The sequence below is a fragment of the Phascolarctos cinereus genome, unplaced genomic scaffold (genome assembly GCF_003287225.1).
Source record: "Phascolarctos cinereus isolate Bilbo 61053 unplaced genomic scaffold, phaCin_HiC Scaffold_1;HRSCAF=81, whole genome shotgun sequence".
NCBI lineage: Eukaryota > Metazoa > Chordata > Mammalia > Diprotodontia > Phascolarctidae > Phascolarctos > Phascolarctos cinereus.
In genome coordinates, this window is record NW_027555514.1 from 93,113,213 (window position 1) to 93,120,005 (window position 6,793).

Here is a 6,793-nt window from a genome sequence, read left to right on the forward strand (position 1 = left end):
AGGCCAGGCCTCTCCGGATCCCTGGTAGTGTGTGCACCGTACCCTCCGTACCCTCGGATGATCCTGCAGAATGCAGCACACACCCTTTGTACTACCACTGCACTTGGCGTTTGTTGGTTGAATCTAATTGAATGGTTCATCTCTAATCGTGACCATTTTTTCTTACAAGGGGCTAAAACCTGCCTATGTGACTATGAGCAAGTCACTTAACCTCAACTTCCTCACTATAAAATGGGGGTTTGGACAGGCTGGCCTCTAAAGTCCATTCCAACTCTCAATCTACCATCCTTGGCTCTCTGAAGCTCTATTTTTTGGAGCCGAGCAGCACCAATCTAACCTTGATTCCACATGTCCACTCTTCAAACAGTCGAGTTTTTTTGTCTCCTCTAAGGCATGCCATCTGCAGGCTAACATCTCCAGTTTCCTTAACTCATCCTTGAATATCATATTGTGTTGTCCTTACCATCCTGGCTGCCCTCCCTTGGACATTCTGTAGCTTGTCGATATCTGTTATTGTGCCTGGCATATAGTGGGCATTCAATAAATGTTTATTGACTATTGCCTACTTTAGACTCTTGGTTATAGTTCTCCCTCATTATAGTCACCATAGGGCTACTTCACAACCAATTTATGTTCTCTAACTGATCTTAAAACTACATATGCAACTCCAAGGACTTCTGTACTACAGAGAGAACTGGACCCTCTCAAATGTGATTCCATTCTAGGAGGCTGCCTCCTGTGAAAAGCAATGTATATGAGGTACCACATCACACCTATTAGATTGGGCTTGAATTAGGGTGGTGGCTGTGAGTGAAGAGAAGTAGATGTATAGAACACTGAATTTGTACAGATGTGAAGATTGTAGAAAAGACAACATCTGACAGAGATTGGATGTGTTTAGTGGAACTGAGAGTCCCACCTATGATACATATTACAGAGATTTGTTTTTTCTAATTTCCAGGAATTCTTGGTTAATCAATCAACAATTATTTATTAAATACCTACTATATGCCAGGCACTGTGTTTTTTTTAATTTTTTTTAAAAAATTCAAAAATGAAGCAGTCCTCAAGGGGTTTACTCCTTACTATTGTAAGAAGGGGATCTGAAGGGTTTATCTTTTTTTTTTGTGAGGCAATTGGGGTTAAGTGATTTGCCCAAGGTCACACAGCTAGCTTACCTTTTTTAAAAAAATCTTTTTAAAAATTTTTTTTTCCCATATGCTTTTGAGTTGAAAATTTTTTCTCCTTTTTTCTCCCCCCCCACCCTCCCCAAGATGGCGCACAATCTGACATAGGCTTTACATTTACATACCCATTAAACATATTTTCACATTAGTGAAGTTGTAAGTAAATATTAAAACCAATAGGAGGAACCATCAGAAAGATGAAACAAAATTCAACTTAAGGTAAAAATAAGTGAGAGCGATTCGACTTCCATAGTTCTTTCTTTGGATGTGGACAGCATTTTCCATCCCGAGGCCTCTGGAGATGTCTTAGATCCTTGTAATGCTGAGAAGGGTTCAGTTTAACTTTCTTAGTCATTGCATAACGTGGCTGCTATTGTATACAAAGTCCTCTGGGTTCTGCTCACTTCACTCAGCATCAGACTATATAAGTCTTCCCAGGTTTTTCTGAAGTCAGCCTGTTCATCATTTCTTATAGAACAATAGTATTCCATTACATTCATATACCACAACTTGCTCATCCATTCCCCAATTGATGGGCATCCTCTCAATTTCCAATTCTTTGCCACCACAAAAAGATCTGCTATGAATATCTGTGTACATGTGGGTCCTTTTCCCATTTGTTTGATCTCTTTGGGGTTTTTTTTAAATCTAAAGATAACTTTTCCCTTTTATTCTACTTATGGATACTGACCTAGACAGGTCACAAGTATTCTAATGTTAAAGAGAAAAGGTCCTCAACTTAGCAATATAGTTCCTGTCAAGTAATCAACAAACATTTATTAAGCACTTACTGACACCACTTTAAGCAGTGAAGATACAAAGACAGATAAAAATAGTTTCTGCCCTCAAGGTGCTTACATGCTAATGATAGAGCTATGTAAATAATTAGGTTCATTTGGTACAATATACAAAGTAGTTGGTAGGTACCCTTAGAGGGGAAGGGCTAGAAGCTGAATGACTGGTGGCCGTGGGGGGTGGGGTGCAGGAAAGGCGTCCTGCAGAAGGCGGTATTTGTGTAGTCTTGAAAGAAGTCGGGGATTCAAAGAGGTTGAGGTGTGGAGTGAGAGAATTCCAGGCATGTATACGTTCTCTGGCAAGCAATGACAATTCCTTTTCATTCACGGAAGGAGCCTGACACTTAAAATTACAAAAGTCCTAAACAGCAAACAAATTCTTATACATGTTATTGACAGGAATATAAAACTATAGAGACCAGAATCATGGATCATTAATTAGTTAAATGAAAGATCAACATTAGCAACAAATTAGAAGAAAGGATAAGGATCAAAAGATACTTCATGCAGCTAAAAGATTTGCAACCTACACTACTTAAATAAGTGTTGCATCTTAGAGCAGCTAGAAAGTAACACCAGATACCAGATAAATCCTGGGGAAATGGGGATGCCAAAAAGCTCAGGAGTCAAGAGCCTTTTCTAAAAATGTTTTTCTTCTTAATGTGTTTATTTCGTTAAATATTTCCCAATTGCATGCAAAATTTTTAACATTCATTTTTAAAATTTTGAGTTCCAAATTTTCTCAGTCACTGCAGACCCTCCCCCCTCCTTGAGAAGGTAAGCGATTTGATAGGGGTTATACGTATGAAGTCGTGCTGTCCAGAGCCTTTTGATTTTGAAATGATGACAGCATAAAAGTCAAGTCCGAGGACCTCCTTTCTCTTGGTGACAAGCACCAAGAGCTCTAGGCGTCGCAGCTTGACCAAGTGATACCTAAGCATCACCACTGCCTCCACATGTCGCGAGGTCAGACCTGGTGCCAAGGAAGGCGGAGCTAGGAGCAACTCACACTTGGGGACTGGGAGTGACCTGCAAGCTCAGAACCTTCGGAGACCCCAAGTCAGAACACTGAGACTCCCTAGGTCACCCCAAGACCCCGAGTCCTTCCCTCTGTATGCGCGGGGGAGGTGGGGTCTCTCACTCGAGCAGGAGCAGAAGCCGTCTAGGCTACTGCCCTCTGTCTCCTTCCTAGGGCCGGGGGAAGCCGCCGCTTCTCCCCCTCCTCCTTCTCCTCCCGGCCCCTGCTACGCTACTCAGTCTAAGTCAGCGGAGTCCCAGCGGGTGGCAGCGGCACAAAAGAAACGACTGGTGACACGCCCCCTCTGCTCCCGCCTCTACCAAGGCTCGGCTGGGCGCAGCCGCAGCTCCTCCCTCCGTACCACCTCTGGCCGCAGCTGTCCGTTGCCAGGGATACAAGCGGGGTATCCTGGGAATCCGCTTCTCTCGCTCTCGCAACTCTTCATCCTCTCCCTACCCCACCCCCGCCCCGGGAAAGGCTCTTGTCCCGCAGCGCTTCCTGCGGCCGGAGGAGTAAAGGGGTGACTGAGGCCGCGCCTAAGGCCCCTGCTGCGGTAGGGAATTAGACCAAAGTAGATTCATGTCCAGGGGCAAGAAACATGGAGGAAGACTGATTCAGGGGCGAGGATGGGCCAGGCTTGTGAAAGAACCAGGAGCAAACCTGCCAGAAGTGCAGGGAAAGTGAAAGGGCACATGGGAAGAATAGGTGGGGGCCAATGACAAAGAGTTTAGACTTTATCCCTCAGGGGCTGGAGAGCCATTAAAGGTTTTTAGGTCAAAGGGTGATGCAGGCCAAATAATAGTTTGAGATTATTCTGGCAGCCGTGACAGGGATGGGGGAGGGTTTTGGTGAGGGAGAACTGAAAACAGACCTTCATTTATAGAACCCATTTGGGGTCTTCTAGGCAAAGATATTGGTTTGCCATTTTCAGATGAGGAAACTGAGGCAAACAGGGTTAGGTGATTTACTGAGGGGTCATAGAGCTAGAAAGTGTCTGAGATCAGATTTGAACTCAGGAACCTGAGTCTTCCAGATTCCAGGCTCCTCTCTCTATACACTTGCACCACCTGGATGCCAGAACACCCAGTTAGAAGAAATTAAATGGAGATGGTGTGCTGAGACAGAAGCTGGTTGAGGGTAATGGCAGCACAGGTGCAAACAGACAGATGCCAGAGACAATATTAAGGAAGAATTATGGAATGGTTGGATGCTTACAGAAGGAGGCAGAGGAAGTTAAGGATGGCTGCAAGATGCAAGATGCACCTAGGTGACCAGGATAATGATGATATCTATAACTGACTGAAATGAATGAGACTAGAGGAAGAAAAGTTTTGAGGGGAAAAGGATAAGTTCAAGTTCTTTGGCTCTTTCTATAACCTTTCTCCATAATCTATGTTCTTTTCTAATCCCCTATTTCTGTTTGATTTTCTCTGAATTCCCTATACCATACTTGAGAACAGGTTGTATTCTTTTGTACTTTAACTGCCTAGTACACTTCTTTGTACATGGTTAAAAGGACTCATAGAGTCATGATATGTTAGAATTGGAGTGAATTTTGGAGTTCTTTTAATCTAATTACTCTTTTAAGTCTTATAATCCAGTTTCCTACTCAGAAATCACTTCAGCAACATCAGAGGCCATCTACCCTCAACACTTTCAGTGAGTGGAAAATTACTATTTCACAAGGCAGTACAATCCATTTTTGAACAACACTGTTAGTTTTTCCTTATATCAAGCTGAAATCCCTTGTAACACCTACCATTAATTCTACCCAGTCTTCTACACTAATCCTCTAAAGCTAAACAAAATGTCAAGCCTTTCCTTATGAGAGTCCTTAAACTATATAAAAAGTTATCATGTCCCTTATTTCCCTAACTCCATCTAAGATTGCCTATTGAAATCCTACTCATCTTTCAAGACCCTGCTACAATTCTACCTCTTTGAAGTTGTTAGCACTGTAGTTAACTGGAAGTTAGGAACATCAGGGTTAGGAAATAGAAGTGAAGTTGAGACTCTGAGTTGTCAGCACTATGACAAGGGACAGCTCCCAGTGATAAACTGCTGAGCTGGGTGGTATTATCATTATGGAAGTCTGAGGATAGTATGTAGTGGGGATACATCAGGAGTGGAAAAGGCTGATGTTTGTGTCTTTGGGGGCTTGGGATTGTTAACTCAGTGAAATACCCAAGTGAATCTCTAGAATGTAAGGAAAATGAAATTGAGTTTATAGAAATTTCTCTTTTATGGGTATGTCTCCATGTCTTTCCCTGAGATACTCATAGGAAAGCATCTAGATAATTGTGTCCACGTGCTCCTTCTTAGGGTGTCATATGGCAGTGCTTATGTTATCCTTCTAATGCAAGGGACCTGTGTTCCAGTTAATGCTTTGTTCTTGATGAGAAGGCCTCCTGTCTTCTATAGCAGATTACAACTATAACCATCCCCCCTTTTTCTCAAATCTTCCACCTCTCCCCACAGTTGGTTCTTTCTTCAAACAGACTCATTTCCCCCATTCTTAAAAGACCTTCACTAGACCCTACCATCCTTTCAAGCTCTTGTCCCATATCTCTCCTTCCTTTCTCAGCCAAACTCTTTGAAAAAACTGTTTATGGTCACTGCCTCCCTTTCCTCAACCCTTTACAGTGTGGTTTTTTACATTATCACCTAACTAAAACCTTCTTCTCCAAAGTTATCAGTAATCTTTTATTTGTGAAATCTGATAAGTCTTTTCTCAGTCCTAATTCTTCTCAACCTGTTGCAGACATAGGCTAAATGACTTGCCCAGGAACATACAGCTAGTATCTGAGGCTGGATTTGAACTCAGGTCTGTTCCAATGCTCTATCCACTGTGCCACCTATCTGCTTGTATGGGGACCCAACTTTGAGTCTGTATGAAATGGAGTAGACCAGAGTGGGTGCAACATGTATACAACTCATCTCTCTCTTACAATACAAGGTCCTTGGCAGCAGGAAGTATGCAATTTTTCATCTTTGTATCCCCAGCACCTATTGCAAATAATATATGCCTCACATATAATTTAAGAACTGTTTATCAAATTGAGCTTCTTCTCTCCTACCCTGTACTAAAGTTATGCCATTGACTTTAACTGGGGCTTTGATATGAGATCCATGATTAATCAAAAGAAAGCAATCTTGACAAACCATGTTGGAAACACCAAATGGATGAAAAACGCACATTTTCCAGACTATGATTAAGTTGGTTGGACAGTTCATTGAGCTAGTACATCAATATGGTGCTGGGACAGACACCCCATAAAGACGATGAGCTGAGCCCCCCAAATGAACAAGAAGCAGCAAGAATTGTATTTGGAAAACTAAGCAGTATTTTCAATGATCTCAATATGCCTCCTAGTGTAAAATGTTCCCCCATTGATACTCTGTGAGTACAAATCTTGGGTTACCATAATCTCCAAAGAACTAAGCGTGTAGGTGACTCAAAAGGCATTGAAGAAATATATGCTGGGTACAAATTTGCTGCACCATATTTCTAATAATGACCTAAGTGCAAGAAATAATGTAAGGTATTTCATGGAGGAAACCTATTATCAGAAAAGGAGGTAGGCCAGTCATATGTTTAGAGGGAATTCAGATGAAGAATACGGACTGCTCCACTGGCATCTACAAAATGTAAGAGTCTAGAAGAATGCTTCCAGATCACTGGGTGAATCTTTTGTGAAGGATCAATGAACAAATAATACAAAATAAGGAGGTATGGATAGGCTTAGATCTGTACCAATGGGGAGAATACTCAATATTGATAAGATAATAAATCA